At 39.1% G+C, this 23,017-nt stretch overlaps 1 protein-coding gene across 1 annotated transcript in view; it reads right to left on the bottom strand.

The window, feature by feature from the left end:
• Positions 1 to 23,017, bottom strand: part of COLEC10 (collectin subfamily member 10) — a 507,785-nt gene that overhangs the window by 202,590 nt on the left and 282,178 nt on the right. The window contains exons 4-5 of the transcript XR_008659071.2: positions 13,748 to 13,868; positions 12,446 to 12,543 (exon numbers count right to left, since the gene is read on the bottom strand). The gene's annotated coding sequence lies outside the window, so the exon portion shown is untranslated. Of the gene's footprint in view, positions 12,544 to 13,747; positions 13,869 to 23,017 lie in introns of the transcript that reaches the window.

The following is a 23,017-nucleotide window of genomic DNA, read 5'->3' as shown; positions in this document are numbered from 1 at the left end:
TCTTCTAATTGTTGAGTTTTAAGAGTACTTTGCATATTCTGGGTACAAAACCTTTTTCAAGTGTGCAATTTACAAACATAGTTGCTTAATCTGGGGCTTACCTTTTAATACCCTTACTGTGTGTTCTACAGAGCAAAAGTTTTAGATGTTGGTACAGTTTCTCTTTTAATGAGTTGTGCTTTCGGTGTCATATCTATATACTCATAAACAGACCCACAGATTTCCTTCTGTTTTTTCATAGCTTCACATTTCAAATATAGGTTTAGGATCCATTTTGAGTTAATTTTTGTACAATGTATGTTGAAATTCTTCTCTTTTCTTTTTGCATATGGATGGCCCATTGTTCCAGTGTGATTTGTTGAAAAGGTTGGCATTTCTTCATTGAATTGCCTTTGCATTTTTGTCAAAAATTGATTGAAATATTTGTGCTAGGCCGGGCGCGGTGGCTCACGCTTGTAATCCCAGCACTTTGGGAGGCCGAGACGGGCGAATCACGAGGTCAGGAGATCGAGACCACGGTGAAACCCCGTCTCTACTAAAAATACCAAAAATTAGCCGGACGTGGTGGCGGGCGCCTGTGGTCCCAGCTACTCGGAGAGGCTGAGGCAGGAGAATGGCGTGAACCCGGGAGGCGGAGCTTGCAGTGAGCCAAGATTGCGCCACTGCACTCCAGCCTGGGCGACAGAGCGAGACTCCGTCTCAAAAAAAAAAAAAAAAAAAAAAAAATTTGTGCTAGTATATTTCTGGGCTCTGTATTCTGTTCCATTAACTTATTAAATCTATCTTTTCACCAATGCCACACTATCTTAGTCACACTTGCTTTATAGTAAGTCTTGAAGGTATTTGGTGGTTGTTTGGTTACTTGGGAATGTGTGGTTTTTCTCTTGCCTTTTAGTATGCCTCATATTTTTGTTGTTGTTGTTAAAAGTCTGGTGGGTTAGGAAAGTCTGGGAGATAGTTTTTATACTTGGCAATGGGCATGCCTTTCTTTCCTCCTGCTAGAACCTTAATGGAGGGTTTTGACTTAATCCAAGTGAAAATTGGACAGGTTTTATGATTTTGTTGTTGTTGCTATGGTTATACTCAGTGAACCGCAGATTTCAAATTCCTATAGATAGCTTATTTCTAGGGTGGTGGATGTATATCAGAGCAATGTTTACTTGATTCTGAGTTTTAGATCTACCTTTGAACTGTGCATCAAAGAGGTTCTCTTTGTACATTTCTTGTTCTTCTCCTATCCCTCTCTCAATGGTATTCTGCTGTTAGTTGTTATTGGAAGCTTCTTAGCTTCACAGTGAAGGGTGTTAGGTACAGTCTCTGTTGTTCTCATTAAGACTGTGTTAAGTATGTCTGTTTCCCTGGGGTATGTGGCATTTTCAGCTCTCCTGCTTTTCTCTTGGCTGTATTTGTGGGCTCTGTACTTAATCTGGCTGCTCTTCCTAGGAATATACTTTTATTTCTTCCATCCTGTTCCATTTCCTCAGCTGCAATGAGTGGTCACCAATATCCTAAAGTCAGTAGTTTTGCTTTCCCTCCACAGATTAAACACTCTTGAGTGAGATTTGCTGCTCTCGTGCAGGGCGACTGCTCTCAAAGACTGCATTGCTCTTTCTGATCTTTGAGTACTTAATGGATTAATGGAGAAACATCCTGCAAAAGGCTACAGATTCCCCCAGTTTTTCTAACACCCAGGGATATCTACACTGTTCCACCAACCCACACTAGGCCCACATTGATTTTTCAGCTAGTCTACTGAATTCTTCTTACTCGTGTCCAGTTGTATCAATCTCAGATAGGCACTCATTTGTACGTCCTCTCTCTCCAGAGTCACTGTCCCTTAGATTTGGGGCCAGTTATTCGTTCTGTGACCTCAGTTTTCCAATGAGATTTTGAAAGTCATGATTTTGAACTTGAATTTGATTCTTTTCTGTCGTTAGTTTGGGAACATCACTAATATTTGCTGTCTACACTTTCCAGTTTCATATATACCAGGGTGGGAGCCAGAGCATATCAAGTCAATTTCATCTTTTAAAGACTTGATGTAAAAGATTGATTTGGAGCTAAAATTATCTCCATGAGTTCAGATCCACTGTGTCCTCTTGCTCATCTAGAAACCTATGTAAGTTGTGAAATATTTTATGAATATTACAGTCTAAAATATCAAAACTAAGAAACGCTATTGAAGTCTTTATTCTAGATGTGTTAGCAAAACATTTTATGAAGTCCACTCTTTTTTATTTATTTTCATTATCTTATTCAATAGACTATCTTCAGTTTTTGATTCATATATTGAAAGTCTCATTTGTTAGTTATTGAAAAGGTTTTTGAGTACTCAAGACAATGTACTTTAAACCCAGTTCTAAGCAAGAGATACAGTTGCAAACCACTACTACATTCAAGAGCATAGAGTTTTAGGTTGTTTTAATTTGTAATGTGTAAAATTATTCTCAAACAGAAGTTATTTACACATGGGTATAGAGATGATTTTGTGTGTGCGAATGTGTGTGTGTGTGTGTGTATGCGAGAGTGAGAGAGCGAGAGAACGCATGCTCTGATAGAGAATTCTAAGACCTTCACCAATGTGGAGCTCAATAGCCCCAGAAATATCTCCTTTCTGAAACACTTAGTCCCTTCAGAGTTGTTTCCTTAATTAACGCCTCAACTCAATCTGAGGGACAAGCTTTTACTATTCTCTTACCTTGATCAAGGGTTCCCAATGGCTATTATCTGTTCAATTAGTGTAATTCCAATTGTCAGTGTTGAATACAACTATGCTCCAATTTTTATGACTTCCTTGCTGTTATGTTTCAAATTTCTCTTTCCCAAACTAGGAAATTATAAAACAGGGATTTAACCTTAATAATAGCTAGCAGCAATTCTCTCTCTACCTGAGTTTAAATACATCTGTTCTGAAGATCGTTATAATCTAGTTGGGGAAACAGGATATACACATGAAAGAATGTTTACTAGTACCAGATGGTATGTGCTTAGTGCCAATTGAGTTGTATAAACAGGGCACAGTCATCAAATGTCATCTCTCAACCTTAGGACAGACCAAGAAGCAGTAACTTCAGCTAAGTCTTGTAGGAAAAATGTATGTAACATGTTGGGGAAACACTGGTTAGATCCATGTGGTTTGTATAAAAATTCAGTGAGGGCTGGGCGCGGTGGCTCACGCCTGTAATCCCAGCACTTTGGGAAGCTGAGGCGGGTGGATCACAAGGTCAGGAGTTGGAAACCAGCCTGGCCAGCATGGTGAAATCCCGTCTCTACTAAAAATACAAAAATTAGCTGGGCGTGTTAGTAGGTGCCTGTAATTCCAGCTACTTGGGAGTCTGAGGCAGGGGAATCACTTGAACCCAGGAGGCGCAGGTTGCAGTGAGCTGAGGTCACACCGTTGTACTCCAGCCTGGGCGACAAGAGCAAAACTCTGTCTCAAAAAGAAAAAAAAAAATTCAATGAATAGTATAAAATAAGCTTATAGAAGCTGATTGATAATATACTGTGGGTTGTAGTCGATAAAAGTAAATTGCTTTATCTTTCCAGAAACCTTCATTTCTGTTTGCTAAATACCTTTGCCTTTTAATAAACTGCTCTCTCACATCCTCTCAACTTAACCATATATTTCCAATGGGGACTGATAATTCCCAACCTTTCCCCAGCTCTAACCCAAGATTTACACATGGGTATAGAGATGATTTTGTGTGTATGAGTGTGTGTGTATCAATCAGAGACCTTTCTTAGGATCTGTACATTTGGAATTACTTAAAAATGATTTTTCTGTTTAATGAAAAGATGTAAAGATGTTGAACCTAAGGATGCCAGAGCCAAAGAGAGAGAAATCTAAAACTAGGGAAAAGAGACAGGCAAAGAATCCTAATGTTCAGGCCCTTGGTTCTAGCCATAGCTTTTCTTCCTCATTTTTAGTTTTGTGAATCATTTTGAATTTGCCTTTTTACCCAAGCCGGTTTCTGTCCCTCTCTTGTAAACAAGAGTCCTGACTAATATATGGAGTACATAAGAAGGCCTTGAATGTCAGACACAGATCCTTGGGTTTGAGGAGCTGTCGTGATTTGTGAGGTACTATCCACCTGAGAATTTTTAATTCTATAATATTTATCTATAAACACAATGGGAACTATTGAAGTTGATATTAGTTGTAAAGCAGCTTTTCTGAAAGATTCTTTTGGCACGGGGTGTAGAATGGATCGGAGCAGAAATAAGCTATAGACAATTAAAACAGGTGGTTGACTATTAGAGCTGTCATGAGTAAACAGACAACTCAGACTGGAGGTGGAAGCACAGAGTGGAAAGGAAGGGTCAGATTAAACAGCCATTAATCTTTCCAGAAGAGTCATAAGAGGAGAAACTTCATCACTGGGCATTTGGTTGTGACTAATGGATTGAGACTTCTGTCTTTTTCCAAGTATTTAATAGAAAATAAATCTTCCATTTCCTTGGGTTTTCTTGAGTCTTTTCCCAGGGAAATACACCTCATCTTTTGAGACACAAAGGCTTAAGTCATATTTCCACAAAAATCCTTCTAACTAAAACAAAGATGTCTTCCAAACTGGCATTTCTATAGCAATTTTGGTTTTTTGTGACTCACCAACTTCAGACATTTCGAGGTAAACAGGGCAGATCATGCATAAAACCTGTATCATTTTCATGGAATCATAGGTTTCTACGAGATAATGAGGTCATCTGTTCATTCCTCCTACTTTGCTCCAGCCATACCCAAAACCATCTTGGAGGGTGGTAACTTGGGATTTAACAATTTTAAATATCTTATTACTATATTGATTACACACACACACACACACACACACACACAAGCATTCACATGCACAGAGAGACAGACAGACAGAGAGACAAAGAAACAGAGCGTGTGTGCCAGTGGAACCCATAGCTCTTACTCTGGAATTGGGACTGGGAGAAAATGGCTTCCTAACTAGTAAAAACTTCCCCTCTCTTGAGATTTTACAGCATGGCAGGGGAGATTTTAACCCAGTTCTAGCTAAAACTAGCCCAGTGTTTTTCAAACTTAACTGATAATATGAATCATTTGGGATTTTGTTCAACAGATTACTAATTTATCTTCCAAGCTGATTTTGATTCTGTGGGTCAGAAGTGGGTTGCTGGGATTCTTATTGGGCAATTTTAGGAACTATCATTTTGTACTATCTTTAAGGATCCAGATAAATCTGCAAGAAATTAAATTACACATCTAGCAGTAGAACTTAAAACCCATCAGTCCAAATAAGATTCATTTAACTTTGCACTTCTCTTAATAAAGGTGGTGAAAAACAAGTCTTTCCTATTTGGGTGTATGCATCTATTGTTGCGCTTTATAATCTGACATTGTACTTATCAGTTTACCTGATACCATATTATTTCCATTACCATACTTTTGGTATTTAACCAAAAGTTAAATATACCAACAGTATATGGCATGTAACTTTGATTAAATGCCAAAGTTACCATTGGTATATAACCATTACTATACTTTTGGTATGGTAATGAAAATAATCATCATCATCACATTATTTATTAAATGCTTTCCTTTTAGCCCCCGACTCTGGCCCAGCTAGATTCCTAGAAAGCAATGTTTATAAAGTCAAAAAATAAGAGATTACTGATTCATCTTGTAAGGATTTGCTATTGCTCCCTCATTGACTTTGGTACTCATAGTAAATGTCATTTATTGAGAAATTGCAAGGAGCACAGACCTACACTTAAGACAATTATAGACATCATCTTATTAAATCCCAATGACCCAATTAGCTGACTCTCCCTGACCTCCACTGCTCATTTATTACATCATTATCACTTCATTAAATCCTAACAGCTTTAGCAGCTGACTTCCCCTGACACCTACCACCCATTTATTGGGACCTGTACACCTGTTTACTGCTTAGACTGGGCACCACGTTTGCCTACTCTCTTAGTCCCAACCATCTCAAGTTTTATACATACTACCAATTATGTATTTTGATTATACCTTTGGATTTAAGCTTCAGAAGTCAAGTATAACCCCTGAAATGTGATGACATCAAGAGTCAAAAGAGAAAAAGTAAAAATTCTGCAAAACAGAAATCTCCTACCCAGGAATCTCGGAGTAATGGTTTTAAATGTAATATAAATCTGCTATTTGTGGGGTCTGGGTCAGATTTCTCTCTCTAGCCAGAAGAATATATCACTCAAAAGGATATGCCTTGGATGGTGACAAGATATTCTCTGCCATTAAGCTCTTGTGGCAAGGAAAATCTCTAGGATTTGCTTACTAAGAGGAGATGGCAAAAGAAGCAAACCTTGCTGAAACCTCCAGAATAAATTTCAGTTAAACCCAAACCCTGAATTTGAAACTAGGTATTAAACAGCAACAATAACAAAAAAAACCTTAAAGCCAGCAGACTGGCACTTTGGTATATCTAGTACTATATTATTTCCAAACAATTTGAAAATAAGCTCTGTTGACTAAGCTACATTTAAAGAATTAAAAAGTCATAATAAATTGTCTAGAAAAAATAAACTCAGATAGAGTCTGAGAATAAAAAGAAAACAGAGGCAGATTCCACCTAGAAATAAGTTACAGTCTTTCAAAAATGGCTTCGGAGTAAGACATTTGATTTCAAATCCTGTCTCTTCTCTTAAATAGTGTGGCTTGGGCAGGTCACTTGATTACTTTGTGGCTCAGCCTCCCTATCTGCCTAATAGGTAGAATAAAACCTCAAAAGCCTATTTGGACATTCCCTACAAGTTTCTATCACAGTATTTCACAGTAACAGCAGGTATTAAAAACATTTCTTCACAAGAGATAAATTCACAAAAGAGATGGTGCCCAACCATTTCATGTAATCATTTTGAGGGTGATGATTCAGGAGCATTCCTCAAGATAACTATGCCAGTTATTTGGTTCACAGCTGTAACCACCTCACCACAAAGTGGAAGAAAGGCAAGTAAGGAGAGGACAGCTGAGGATACAAGGACAAATCCAAGGGCCTGGCTGTCATTCTGGGCTTCAGACTTGTCTGGTCTCTTTGGAAAACATCACTTAAGTATATGGTATGACAATTGCAATGGTGCTATTGAGATCATTCACAAAACACCTGTAGCTCAGCTAGCCAGTGACAAATGTGGTGCCAAGCTGATGCAGGCATTGCAGAGATGTTCTCTCTTCACATGCATGGCAGAGATTACAAATTCTGCAATTACTGTAAAACTGTTCTTAGAACAAAACTCTCTAACAGCCACTGACTTTTGAGAGGATGAGTTAGCATATCCCCCAAAGTCAGAGAGTTCGCTGAAAGCTCAGTGAAGCCACATCAATCACTTTGACTCCCTTTTGATAAATCGAGATAAAAGAATCTCTCTCAGAAAGAACCATTCCAATTGGAAATAATCTTAGAGGACAGCAGAAAATAACATTCTTTGTGCATCTCTCATGTACCAAGAGCTTACTTTTTATGTTCATCCTCTTAACAGCTTTACAAATTAGACATTAATATTCCCATTTTAGGATAAGGGTCTATGATCCAAAAAGAATAAGTTACATGCCCGCTATTTCACAGCAAGTAAGTGACAAAGACAGAATTTGAACTCAATTCTGTCTTTAAAACCCCTGATGTTTTATTCCATCACATTGGCCCAGAAAGTCACTGGGGAAGTCAGAGAGGTCAATCAGAAATCAAGAAGTGAATATTTAAACGTTGCAGTTAATTTTCTCTGATTTTTTTTTTTGCCTTAGTATTAAGTGGAAACCGGTTTCACATAACTGAGTTTTGCCCACAGACAGGAATTTATGTCATCTTAACGTTCACCTATTCTGTTTCCACCCCGAAGTGAGTGAACTAAAATTTAATTGACAGTAACTAGTCAGAGTAAGTGCAGATCTCCCAGATAAGGGCAAAATTCTTCACAGGACTGCCTGCACTTCAGATGCCAGCCACAAGTTTCAGAAGGTCCCTTGGCCACCACAGTTTTGACTGACTGGCCACAAATTGGGGGTTCCCACAATCCCATCAGGTTTGATAATTCATGAGAACAACTCACAGACCTCAGAAAAGCATTATACTTGTGATTACAATTCTATTATAAAGGATATCCATAGCGGTAAGATCTGGGTGGCTCCCAGATGTAAAGCTTCCATACCCTATTCCTATAGAATCAGCATATTTGCCCTCACAGAACATCAATAATGTGTGCACCAACCAGGAAGCTGCACCTTTTAGTTATTATTGGAGTTTCATTACACAAGCATGATTAAGTCATCGGCCACATGACTGAATTCAATTTCCAGTCCTCAGTTTCCCCAGAAGTCAGGACAATTCAGAGTTCCAATACTCTAATCAACATTATTAGTCTTTCTGCTGACCAGTCCCTGTTCAAAATCATCTACGGGTCCATCATAAGTTATCTTATTAGCATAACAAAGACACTCTTCATCACCTGGGATGGTCCAAGGATTTAGGGTCTCCATGCCAGAAACTAGTGACAGAGGCCAGGCATACCTTTTATTACATAATACCACCTTACACCATCTGACCCCCCCCAAACTTCTTCCCTTCTCCAACACTCCCAGTTCTGTCAGGGACACCACCAAATATCTTTTCATCTTGCCAGACCTGAAAACCTGGAATTGTCTTTGACTATGCCATTCTTTTGCCCTTCTCAAGCAGGTTATTTTCCCTTCAGTTGAATTTCTTCAAGGTTTCCTGAATTCATCTCTTCTTCACTCCCACTTCCACTGCCACTCAGAGTTCAAACCCTCAGGAGACTAAGTTATTGTCCAACTTCCTGACTGATCTGCCTGCCTCTAGCTTCACCTACTACAATCCTTCTTGCACGTAACTATCAGGTCAATTTTCTTTAAACATCGTAGTTATCACTTATTGTTCCTCTAAGAAATTTGTACAAGAACCCTTTGTCTCTGCACCATGAGGTCCTCTATGAGATCACAGTTCCTTGCCATGTGCTTAAGGGAGATAAGAAAAATCACTAGAGTTCCAAATGGTCTTAGCGATGAGGAGAAGCACACAGTGTGGTAACTGGAATGAACACTGATTCTGGAGTCCAGAAGGCTTGAGTTTGAATCATGGTTCAACTGCAAGTTACAAATGTCTACATTGTAGAGGGATTCCATAGAGCAGGTATGTAGGTGCCTAGTACATATACGATCCACAGCATACCTTAATTTTTATTAGTAAACTCCAGTACATTTGCCTCCTCTGTTCTTATAACCACATTTTTCTGCTTAGCTATCAATGGCTTCATGTACTTCTCCAAAATACACACTGTGCTTCAACAGAAAATCGAATCTGTAGCTAAATGCATATTTTTCATTCTCATCATATATTTTCTCTAAATTCTCCCCTTTTATTAAGCCACTGTACTAATTTCCTGCTGAAACAAATTTCCATGAACAGTGGCCTTAACAATACTTTTGCTCCAAAATCATCACTACCTTTAATTCAACCAGTTATTCTTGATTAACACTGACAATCTCACACAAATTCTTAAAAATATACCTTCTTATTTTCTGTCAAATAACATTATGAAACACTACAGTTTTTTTTACCATATAATTCTGGAGGTCATAAGCCCAAAATGGGTCTCACTGGGTTAGAATCATGTTGGCCAAAATGTGTCCATTCTGGTTACTCTCTCTGGGTGATAATCTGATTCCTGACCTTCTTCAGCTTCTAGAGACCACTTGCATTCCTGGAGTCCACTTTCCATTTTCAATGTCAGCAATATTGGGCTAAGTCCTTCTGAAGCCGCTAACTCTGATTCTTTCATTTCTGTCTCCCTCTTCCATTAAGGGCCCATGTGATTACATTGGGTCCACCTGGATAATCCAAGCTAATTTCCCAGTTTAGGTCAGCTGATTCACAGCCTTCATTCCATCTGCAATCTTACTTTCTATTTCTCATAGAAGTTAACATACTTAAAGGTCACAAGAATTAGGATGTGGACATCTTGGGTCAGAGAGAACATTATTCTGCCTGCCACAGGCCAAGTTCTGGCAACACTTCACCTATGAAGCTTTCCCTGATGATTCTCCTCTGTATTGTTCTCATTCCTCTAATCCAGTAGTTTTGAACCTTGATTGTAACATGGAGTCACCTGGGGCACACTTAAAATGCTTGGGTCTCATTTTTTGTTTGTTTTGTTTTGAGACTGAGTCTCGCTCTGTCACCCAGGCTGGAGTGCAGTGGCACAATCTTGGCTCATTCTAGCCTCCACCTCCTGGGTTCAAGTGATTCTCTTGCCTCAGCCTCCCGAGTAGCTAGGATTACAGGCACACGCCACCATGCCCAGCTAAGTCTTGTATTTTTAGTAGAGACAGGGTTTCACCATGTTTGCCAGGCTGGTCTTGAGCTCCTGACCTAGTGATCCACCCGCCTCGGTCTCCCAAGGGTCTCATTCTTGAGAGATATGATATTAGTCCATTTTCACGCTGCTACAGACATTCCCAAGAATGCGTAATTTATGAAGAAAAAGAGGATTAATGGACTCACGGTTTCATGTGGCTGGGGAGGCCTCACAATTACGGCAGAAGGGAAATATCATGTCTTACGTGGCGGCAGGCCAGAGAGAATAAGAACCAAGTGAAAGGGGTTTCCCCTTATAAAACCATCAGATCTCGTGAGACTTATTCACTACCACCAGAACAGTATGAGGGAAACTGCCCCTATGATTCAATTGTCTCCCACTGGGTCCCTCCCACAACACGTGGAAATTATGGGAGCTACAATTCAAGATGAGATTTCGATGGACACTCAGCCAAACCATATCAGATATGGATTAAATTCGTTCATGATATGACCTGAGCAAAGGATTTTTTTTCAAAGCTCTCCCAACAATTCTAGTATGCAGGCAAGATTGAGAACTACTGCTCTTGTGAATTTTTGTAATTTTATCTTAACTGTCACAGTGTAAAGGAGATATAACATGATGATTAAGAGAGATTCTGCAGTCTACCTGCTGGTATTCAAATCTCCCAGCTTCACTTCTAACTAGTGGTCAGGGGCTGAGTGAGTTAAGCAATTGCTTGGTGCCTCTCTTTCTTCATTTGTAAACCCAGAAGAATAATAGTGCCTCAGAGTTCTTGAGAGGATTAAGTGAGGCAATGTATAGTAAACGTATTCTGCATAACACATGGCTCAGAACATGCTCTCCACAAATATTAGCTGTAGAAGTGTTTTATGGCGACTTGCCTTATCTTTAGAACTCACCTAGAAGATTTGCCTGGGCATGACCAATTTTTCTTGCTGTGGTTCTCAAAAAACAAAATGAAACAAAACAAACCCACTTATTTGATGAATAGGACACAAACAAGGTGGCCAGACAACAGGATTACTGCACTTTGAGCCAAAAATCTTATTTTATTTTACTTTTAGGGTAGTTTTATCATATTTTTGCTTCTTGAGTGTCTGCAACCAGTTTAATCTGCGTGTTAGAATAATTTTTGAAAGTTTTTGAAAATACCAGGTCTAGGGCCAGGCCCACCCCACCCCTCAGGGATAATGATTCCATTGGGGCCCATGCCTCAGTACCTTTTAAGCTCCCTGGATAATTACAATACACAACAAGGGGTGAGAATCTAAGACCTGGTCTAAGTGGCTACAGCTGTTCACATTCCAAGTACTTCTAAGGAAGCTGATTATTTATGTCTGGGAAGGCTATGGCAGGTCTATTGATCAAGGGAAAGTAATACAAGGAAAGAAAGGAAAAAGAAGAGATGCAAAAGGGGAAACCAGAGACAGATGAAGCAAGGAGAGAAAGATAAAGAAGTACAGCTAAAATGTGTCTCCTGACTCCTTGTTGGTACTCATATCATGTTCTAAATACATTGCTCCATCCCAACTAGGTCTTTAAGGAGGCATGGAAATCCTTGAAGAGAATCTCAGTAAACAAATAGTATTCTGTGCCTTTCCCAGAGTACATACTCAAAATATATTTCAGCTGATTTGAAATACTGCAGCAGCAAATACTTTTCTGTGGCTGCTCAGGTAGTGTTAGAGGCGGCATTAAAAAAAGATGAAGCTGAACGTTTGGGCTATTCCTTAAACAACTCCAGAGAGGAAATTCCTTGCTCATCCTGGGTAGCACCCAGGTCACAATGCAAGAAACGTGAGTCAGAAGAGCCAATTACTCAAGAAGTTGCCCAATTTCCTTCCATCTGGTGGTGGAAAGAGGCTCTAAGTAACCTCAAAATGACTCCCAGGCATCTATTACCAGCCAGTCAACAGCATTAGGCAGGTGGCCACAGCACAAAGAACTTTTCTATCTACTGTAAAAATATCCGGAACAAAAATTGTTATAACTTGTATTTGCATATATTTTTAATTCAAAAAATCCTTTCTTACTTATGATCTTACCTAATTTTTTTTTTCTTAGGGAAAACAAAACCCTTGTAAGATACATAGGGGCCAAATATTATCCCCTTACTTGAAATGAAGTTAAGTCTCAGGCAGTGAGTGGCTGAATAGTGGAAATAAAGGCTTCTGATCTTATCTCCTTTCTGGATGTGCCCCTTTCCTTGAAAAAAAAAAAGTGTAATTAGTTATGGCATAGATGGTTACAAAATAAACTATAAGTATTTAAAAACAACAAACTGTCAGGGTGCTGAAAATCATCATCAGTAAGACTCTATATAAGAAAATGTCTTTGAGAAATGGAAATTTAATATTAGCAGTATTCACAATCAAAAGGAGATTATGTATACCACTATACCCATACTGTTAGAGTGAACAAGAAATCTCATGTGCTAAATGTTACTGAAAAGTCAGATACTTTATTAATAACAGCGACTGATGATTAAATATCTGAATAGCAGAACAAGATTCTTGACATGCATTTATCATCTTATCCTAACAAACTCCCTCCAAGATAGTTAATTATTGCAAGATTATTCTCAGTTTGTGAACAAGGAAACAGGCCCACCAGGCCAGTGTCCCGTAGCTGGTGGATGGCAGAGCCATGATTCAGACCCATGTCTCTCTGACTCCAGAGCCCAGGCTTTTTCCACTGTTCTATGCCATCTCCTTGCAGCCCATAATTAAGCAAAATAATATGCTCTTCACAAATGAAAAGATCTCACGCATGAAAGTGACGAGACAACTTTTAGTTGATGAGCTTCCAAATACGCTGCGGATCCTTTTTCTGGAAACCGCATTTGGCATAAGGGGACCAAAGTCCAGACAGTTCCGATGACGTAACTCAAGGTCTCCGTGGATGTTGGCCTGGAGTCCGAAATAGCTCTGAGCTCTCCCACCCTGGCGTCTCTGTTGCCTCCCCTCTCAGCCAAGCTCAGGCTGCCCACGGGACTTTGCAAGAGGGTGAGGCGACAGCGTTCATAGGGCTTGAGACAAGGTACATTGCGATCTCTTTCCCCATCCCAGTAACTATTTCTGCTGCCTTCCCTCTCTCTGGAGCTTATTCTCAGCTTTGTAGGACATCATGTTTGTTTGTTTTGCCTTCAGCTTTAAAAAGATCTCTTAACAACAGCTTAAGACTTTTATAAAATTACCCATCACCTCTTAGAACAATCCAGAGAGCTGCTGAAAAGAAATGAGGCTCTAAGAGATGGTGCTTGGATTGGCTTTGCATTAAAATCTTTCTCATGGTGTTTCTCTCCACCTTCATTTCCATCCACCTTGTTTAAAACAAAGAGTATCTTCCCTCGAGTCTAAAAGTCAGTCAACAATATGCCCAAGGATGTATCACATCCAAGCAGCTTTACCCGGGAGTCCTAGGAATTCTTCAATTGTGGTTTCTGAGGTGTTCTCATCTTCCCCAACATTTCCTCAGTCCCTCGTCTTGTCTTCCTTAAGTCTTCCCCTTCATCCACCAGGATTTAATTTCTGTCCAAAGGAAACAGTACAAAGTAGTGAAAGGGGACACTGGAATTAAAGTCCAAGGTCTGAGTCCAAATTTATCTTCTTTTACCTGGCTTAGCTGACCCAGTTGACTGTGGACAAGGTACCTGACTCTGTGAACCTCCTTTTCTCATATATAAACCTCCTTTTCTCATATATAAACTGGAGATCAGAGTAATACTTGCCTTACTTATCTCATAGATCTACAGTACAGATCAGAGTAGATGAAAGGGAAGCCAACAAAATGCCCAGTAAATATTACTTTATTCACCGGCCACTCCTATGACCAGATACTGTGCGCCACACTGGATACTACAATTAATAAGATAAAGCATCCCTTTTCACAGAGCACAACTTTAATGGGAGAGGCAGGACTGGAAGAAAATTATGACATGTTATGATGTTAACACAGTAAGGTGCGGAGTGTCATGGGGGCCTGGAGGAGGAAGTCTGGCTGAGATTTGGGGATATAGGGTGCCAGACAATTCCAGGAAGAATCCACAGAGGAAGTCAGGTTTGATCCGGGCCATGAGCATTCAATGGACGTTAAAAAGAAAAAAAAAACAGGAGGAAAGTGCATCTCACGAAGAAAGATCAGCACATATAAAGAGCCTCCTGTGCTAATAGGAATTTTCTGTCCTAAGTGCCAGGGGGACAATCTGTGGTTTTCAGGAGGAAGTGAAGTAATAAGTGTGTTTTAGAAAAATCATTTTAGAGGCAGTGGGGTAAGAAAACCCTGAGAAGGAGATGATGCCAGAAAAGGAAATGAACCCCAAGATGGCAATTCTCATCTCTAAGCTTGAATTCCAAGAAGTTGATATAAGTTCAAGGATATTCTTTTGACTTATGGCAAAAGTGTCTTCTGACAAAGAAAGACAGTCCTGCAGGGAGGCAAAAAGGTCCCTGAAAGACACTCCGAGAAGCGTACACCTGGGGCTATTGCAGCTGAGAGTCTCCATATTAAATAGCAGCTGCACTTTCCTCTGATTTTAATCTTGGCTTCTTATTCCTGAGCCATCAGCCATGTCATATGAGATGTTATTAACTGGTCTCAGCTGTGTTGTGGTGAAATAAAAATAAAGCTTGCTCAGGCTGGGACACAGTGATAAAGAGAAAACCAGTGAATAATTGTTAGCATGTATTGCTTTATATGTGCCAACAAGATTTTCTCAGCAATCTTGAGATTATAGAACTCTAGTTATTCTCATTGTACAGGTAATAAATCAGCGGTTTAGAGTGATTCAACAACTTGCCGAAATCACGTAGCTGTTATGTGGCATTCCATCTCCAGAGGCAATTCCTTTTACTGCTACCCTTGAGTGCCTCCCAGCTTAGGCTCAGAAAGGGCAGTATTTGCCTTCCAGCTTAGGCTCAGAAAGGTCAGCTTCAGTCCAAGGGAGGGATGTCCCTACCCGTGCATGGAGTGGATGCCAGGGAGAGGGCAGCATTCTTGGAAGCCATATGAGGATGGAGCAGCCATTGGGGGTCCATTGCTGGATGATGAAAAAAGTGTAAGCAACAACCTACACTAACATCGAACATAGCCTGGGGCTTCTCTGAGAGCCACTAGAGAGGTCAGAGAACCAAGCTCCCGCTCACAGTAATGAGTGGCATTAAGCCAGCAGAATTCAGCCTAACTGATGTGGCTGCCTTTGTGTCTACAAGCTGGCAAGGTCCGAGGGACATCCAGAATGCCATTATATGACAAGTAAGTATGTAAAAATGAACAGGGAAGAAGAGAAAAATATCAAGAAATTACAAACTGGTTCATAATCGAATTTCAAACTTGAAAATTCATAAGAAAGGACTTTATTCTACATAGGCCTAAACAAATTACACCCTGATAGCATGCTGTTTTTAGAGCCCTTTGACTTTATCTGCTGTTCTATTATCAACTCTGCTGTTACTAATGGATTTTTCTTGTGGAACTCAATACTTGGCAGAGCAAAGAAGAAACTGGCAGCAGCATCAGAAATTCCCTTAAAGGCAAATAATATCAATGTTTACCCCAGGGGCATCAAAGACCTGCCATCGCCCTCAAAACCAGTCCCAAGGGAGCTGTATGGCGTCTTAGTCAACGAGGAGCCTCTCATGGTGGATCTTCTCCGTTTCTAAAATCCCTGTAAAAACTTTTCACAGTTCATAAATCACCCCACTATCAGAGATTTCCTAAATAAGACAACTCAGTATTAAGATCCTTGCCACTCACAATTGGAAGCCCAAATCAGCAGCAGGAACAGCAACATCAGAAAGCCTGTTACAAGTGCAGAATCGTAGGCCCTACCCAGGATATAATAAATTGAGAACTCTGTTTTAACAAGATCCCCAGGTGATTTGTGTGCATGTTAAAATTAAGAAGCACAGCTTAAGATTGCTTGAGATATCTAACTATTAGCCACAGCGTAGGATATAGAGTCCATATTATCCATATTACAGCCTTCACTCAAGTATGGGTTTGTACCTCCCAATCAATTAATGAATCCATTAACTATTGACCTCTCAACATGTGTGCCACTTACTCTGCTAAGCACTTGCTGGTGAAACAAAAAGAAATGAATCAAGATTTGATGTCTGTTGAGAGGATGTTTACAATTCTGCTGAAGAAAGAAAATATATGTGTGCTCAGAATGACCTTTTGGAAAAGTAAATCAGACCTCATCTGCCCTGCATTAAATAACTAGGGTTTCCCAGTGCCGCCTACATGAAGTCCAGACTTCAGCAGAGCATAAGAAGCCTTTTAACAGCCTGAAACATACCTTCCTCCCCAGGCTGATTCATAGCCACCATCTTTTACCCAAAGCCATGGTCCAGCCTCACAGGACATGAAGGTCCTTGCATGTACAGAATTCACTCTCATCTCCATGCATGGTATAATATTTGCAAAACAATTCAGCCCTTTTCTGCCTTTCCTCATTTTTATGAGAACTCTAACTTTTAAGACTAACTTTAGCATCATCTTTCTCAGGAAGCTTTTCTTGGGCTTCAAATTCGAGAGTATTTTTGTCCATCTTGTGTGTTCCCATTGCAAATTCTGTTTGAGAATGTCTCCTAGGTACAAAGGCACCCAGGAAATGTGTGAATGAAAAGAAAATGGTATATGAAACAGGTGAAAATTAGTGACATAAGTGATGAACATCACTGTCTCCACCTCAGACACATCTAAGACCCTGGCCCCAGAGTATAACTGCCCCAATATTTATAACTCAGGCACCTCTTAGACTTGCTGGCTAAGTCCAGTGGGAACCGGAGGCTCAAGGCTACACTTGGAATGTCCTTTCTCACCCCCTTTATTTGAGAAACCCCCAAGTCCTTTATATCTCATCTCAAATGCGCCATCTTCTAAGAAGCTTCCTGCTTTTCCCAAGAGTGAGTTGGTCCTTTCCATCTCTGTGTTGCAACCTCGCTTTACATCTATCTCTCTAAGATGTTGTCTGGTTTTGTATATTTCCTTGCCTATCCCTTCCACCTGACTATCAGGTTTTCCAGGACAGAGACCTGTCTTATAAGGCAGGAGTAGAATCGACGGTATTTTATTCATTCCATATTCTCAATGTTCTGCAAATGTTGGCACAAAATAGACCAGCACTTCCTGACCATTGCTAGTTAATCATTAGAATCAACCATATAATACCTAAAAATCCATATTCCTGCATTTTATTTTAAAACACCCTGTTTCTATAAGTCTAGGATTGGGCTTAGCCATCTGAATTTTTCAAATGCTCCCCAGATAATTCTGGCATGCAAGCAAGATTTTAAAACCCTGCATTAGGTCCCTTCTAAAGTTTGTTGGTGAAGAAATTGCTCATCCTATACCCCTGAGCATAACTCACTTTTCTAGATAAACCTGAGGTACCTCATCAACATATTCTACTTGATTAGATTGTCGTGGTCCTTTCTGGCTAGATATATCTACTTATACCCACATCCTGGCATTTATACAATGATAGCAAGCAGTAATATACACTTATGGGTTCTGTTGTGTGTGGCCATCTTTACATGTAATAGGAGGCAGAGAAAAGGTAATTGATATATAATTGGGGTAGAATAATGGCAGAGGCCCCTTCACGTAGAGTCAGTCTTCCCTTGCCCCGTGTTCCCAAGGCATTAAACTCATACCTTCACAACATTATTTCTTACCTTTCCTGGAGTGAACATATCTGCTTTCCAACTGGGGTGTGCCCCAGCTAGATTCCTCAAAAGCAGGAATATTCTCTTCAGTACTCTAATCTCAAACCTTAGACCAGTTTTCTGCCATATAGTAAGTACTCAACACATGTTTAATGACTGACTGACTCCATTCAGACTTAATGACTGAATAAATGAATAAAGGAGAGGATTTGGATAGATAGAAAGAAGGAAGAAAGACATTCCTGCAGGAGTGGGTGTTTAGAAACAAGATGTCCACAGGTCTAAAAAAGAGAATGAGGCCGGGCATGGTGGCTCATGCCTATAATCCCCGCACTTTGGGAGGCTGAGGCAGGCAGATCACTTGAGGTCAGTAGTTGAAGACCAGCCTGGCCAACATGGTGAAACCCTGTTTCTACGAAAAATACAAAAATTAGCTGGGCGTGGTGGCGTATGCCTGTAATCCCAGCTACTCAGGAGGCTGAGACAGAAGAATTGCTTGAACCCGGGAGGCAGAAGTTGCAGTGAGCTGAAATCGCACAATTGCACTCCAGCCTGGGTGACAGAGCGAGACTCAGTCTAAAAAAGAAAAAAAAAAAAAAGCGAGAATGAGCCTAGTATATGCACAGGACAAAGAGAAATGAGTTAGTGAAAAAAAAAAAAAAAGTTGCTGTTTGGAGAAATTTGAGGCCTTTGAGGTTAGTTCTCATGGGATTTCTACCAATGGACTGCTGTACTGGGCAGGAGGAAACTCTTGTAGGTTCAAAGCAATATATTCTTATTTCTAACTCTGCCACAAAATCACTATGTTGCTCACAATAAAGTGAAGGGAGAACATGAAAGGAAAATTAATTTAGTATTTGTTATGTGCCTGGTGCTTCGCCTATGCTGTCTCCCTGAATCCCAACAGCAGCTTCCTACGCTAATACTGCCACTTTGCAGGAGACGGAAAACAAAGTGAGAGTTTAAATGGCTCTTACAACTTACAGTTCTCTCTGCATACACTGCTGCTTCCATTCATTTAAGCTATCGGCGCCTCAGTTTCTGTACTTGGAAATCAATGAATTCTGCTGGATTATTTCATAGGTGCTTTTAGTTCTAAAATCAGTGGGTTTATCTTTGCAATAAAGTTTTTCAACCCAAAAGCAACTTGCTTTGAAGCCTATCTATTACTTAGCGCAGTACTATGCACTGTTCAATAATTGCTCGCTGAATGTGAGAAATGAGGTTAATCAGCTGGACAGCTCTGGGAGATAAAAACAGTGTAACATTTTGCTCTAGTTAAAGATTTGCTTACAGTTCCCAAACAAACCATGCGTATTCCTGTTTCTTCACTTTTGCCTATGACATGCTCTCCACTTATCGAAATTCTACTCTTGAAAGTCAAGTTCAATTGTACTTCTCCATGCAGCCCTCTGTGGCTCTCAATGAGCCAATCACTGTGATAAGTAGAGTGGAATTATTCCAATTGACCTACATCTTTGACAGATTCATAATGAGGGAAGAGTAGAAAAATGATGAAAGGCAAATTCAATGTCCAATATATTTCCTAATGGGGAATTAAAGAAAGAACTGTCTAAAATTAGTCTTTCCTACAATCACTGCGCTTCAAAGAACTCCATCAATGCCTTGGAAATAAAGTGACCATATCTACATTTAAAGTCAACATCACCTCTAGCTTTCAAGCTTCTTCATAGATTGTTCATCACCAACTTCTGCTTTTCTGTTAGATACCATTAAATCTGAATGTACTCAGTCTCATCTGCATGGAAAATATCTCTTTGCTGGGATAGTGGTGGAATATTACTGAACAGAACTGACCTTATTCATGACACCTCTGCCTGAGGAGACCCTGGAAGAGTCAGGTCACTAGCTATGGAAGCAGAGCCGTAACATTTCTTCTTTTTCATGCATCTCTGTTTGTTCTCAGCAAAACCAGATGGAATTAGCATTATGCAAGCACTGTCACAAATCAAAATGCTTACTCCCATATATACACATGTATTATGATCCCTGACATTCAACATAGATGACTAAGGAATATGTTAAACCTTCTGGATCACTCTGCTATGGACCATAGTGAACTACTGCTCCTGGGAATTTTACAATCACATGATAACTTTTTGTCCTTTGAAAGCTATCATTTAATATTTGCTCACCTTTTTATCCCTAACACCTGGCATAATGAAAAAATGAGTCATTCAGTAAATATTTGCTGACTGAATACAAAAGTCAATGGTTTAATCTCATTTTATTTTCTTTTTTTCCTCCCCTAATGTGACTGAAAATGTGTCATCCATATAGTAAACATGTTAATTTAACACTGGAAAATCTGAGTCGTAAAGTGAAAGAAACCTCTGTCTTCTGTCCTTGGCTAATGTTTCTGTAGTAATGCTTGCAGTTCATTTGTTTTCACATTCATCTCTCCCCCACTAGACATGTGTTTTTTAAGGGAGGCGACTTACTCATCTCTATCACAAACATTTATTACAAAACCCAGCATGTAATAAATTTAGTAGATGTTTATTAAATTAACGAGTAAACATGTTTCCAAAATGATTGATGTGCCTACATTGACTTCCTGCCCCTCTTCATCCCTTAGTGTCTGAGTCCATTGAGGCTGTTATAATAAAGTACCATAGAATGGGTGGAATATAAACAACAGAAATTTATTTTTCACAGTTCTGCAGCTGGAAGTCCAAGATCAGTGCTCCAGCATGGTCGGGCTCTGCCAAGGGTCCTCTCTGGGTTGCAGACTACTAACTTCTCATTTTATTCCCATATGGCAAAGAGGACAAGGGTTCTCTCTGGGGTCTCTTCTATAAGGACACTAAACCCGTTACTCATGACGTAATCACCTCTCAAAGACCCCACATCCTAATGCCATTACATTGGAGGTTAGGATTTCAATATTTGAATTTTGAGAGGATACATTGTCCAAACATCTAGTTATTTTAGAATTCTAAGTTACTTTCCTGTCACAATTAGACATGCAGCTTGTGGGAAAATTAAATCCCTTTTATAAAAAGTATGAGACTCCTGATATAAATATTTTTTAAATTTTTTTAAATTGCAAAATTGCTTGAAGGAATCTTGGAAATCTTTCAAATGTAAATAAGGTATTGAGAAAGCTGCCTAGCAATAATATGAAATTGGTATGATCTTTTTCTATGAAGAATATGTATGATACATTAAAAACGAACACTTAGAAATAATATATGAACAGGCATTACACAGGAGGGATTAAAACCAAAAATATCAGCATATAAAAAAGAAAGCAAGTATTGGTATGGGTTGTGGGAATATTCGAGCTCCCATGCTTGTGGTTAGGAGTGCAGGCTGATGACATTCTGAAAGCCACCTGGCATTACTGGCCATATACGTATGTATCATATAACCCAAGATTCTAAATGAATAACCCTCATATTTTTAACACCCTTTACATAGGAGCAAATAAGAAAATTTGGTGAGGAGTTGGAGACAACTTGGGTATTCACCAGTTAGAGCACGAATAGGAAAAATATGATATATGCACACCAAGAAATTCATTGTTGCAATAGAAACTACAGATCAGAATTTTGCATAGCAATATTATGGGTCTTAGAAATGTAATACTTCGTGAGATACATAATACAAAACCATTTATGTAAATTAATAATATGTAGACAGAAAACAAATTGTGTAATAACATATACAACTAAAAGCAAAGCAACCCACATTAAATACATGATGATGGCAACCTATGATGGGAAAGCGAGAGAAATATGGAGCATAGTGATAAAGGAAAATACCTTTTTTTTTTTTTTGAGATGGAGTTTTACTCTTGTTGACCAGGCTGGAGTGCAATGGCATGATCTCAGCTCACTGCAACCTCTGCCTCCTGGGTTCAAGCGATTCTCCTGTCTCAGCCTCCATAGTAGCTGGGATAACAGGAGTGCACCACCATGTCCGGCTAATTTTGTATTTTTAGTAGAGACAGAGTTTCACCATGTTGTTCTGTCTGATCTTGAACTCCTGACCTCAGGTGATCCACCCGCCTAGGCCTCCCAAAGTGCTGTGATCACAGGAGTAGCCACCATGCCCGGCCCAGAAAATAAAGATTTTTTTAAAAAGAGAGGGCTTGCATGACCCATAGATGGTAATGTTTTATGAACTTAGCAATATGATAAATTTAAACCCCTATACTTGAGGTCTAAGAAAAAAGAAATAAATAATTTTAAAATTACTAGTAATCAAATTAATATAAGTTAATTGATGAGATACCCTTCTTACTAAAATAATAAAAGATTTCTTTTACTTGAATCAGTAGCTTCATTTTTGTCATTTATCCAGAAAATAATGACCAGCACTGCTATCTAACTTTAATTCTGGAGAAATAGTCCAATGTAGTTAAGGAAAAGAAAGAAATTTAAAGTATAAAAATTAGAAAAAAAGAAATATTTATTATGTTATTGTATATTTGAAAAACCAAAGAGAAGAGATAACAGTCTGTTTAGAAAAAATATGCGTTTGGCAAGAAGGTTGGGCACACATTTTATATACACAAATTAATAGCCCTCATAGAAACAAAAGGTTTAATAGGTATAATAAGAAAATAATTCATCCACATTGGAGCAAAAAAAACACAAAGAAAACTTTTGTTCAAGATCTAGATTAATAGAACTGTAAAATGTACCTGAGAGACTAACAGAAGACTCGAACAAACAGCCGGGCAAACAAGGACACTGGATGGGAAGAACCAACATTGTAAAGATGTCAATTCTTTCCAAATCAATCTATAAGTTTAGTGTAATTTTATTAAACATACCAACAGGTTTATTTGTTAAACAAAAGAGCTTATTTTAAAGTCAACATAATAGAATAAATAATAATTAGGACAATTCTCAAAAAGAAGAATATTGAGAGGGGGCAACCTTTAATAGATGTTAAAATATTGTATAAAGCAAAATAATTTACAAAGTACATTATCGACACATGAATGAACAAATCAGTGGAACAGAAAATAACTC

The sequence above is a fragment of the Symphalangus syndactylus genome, chromosome 7 (assembly GCF_028878055.3).
Source record: "Symphalangus syndactylus isolate Jambi chromosome 7, NHGRI_mSymSyn1-v2.1_pri, whole genome shotgun sequence".
In the NCBI taxonomy this organism is placed as follows: domain Eukaryota; kingdom Metazoa; phylum Chordata; class Mammalia; order Primates; family Hylobatidae; genus Symphalangus; species Symphalangus syndactylus.
Note: the sequence above shows the minus strand (reverse complement) of the source record. Positions and strands in the feature narration are given on the sequence as shown.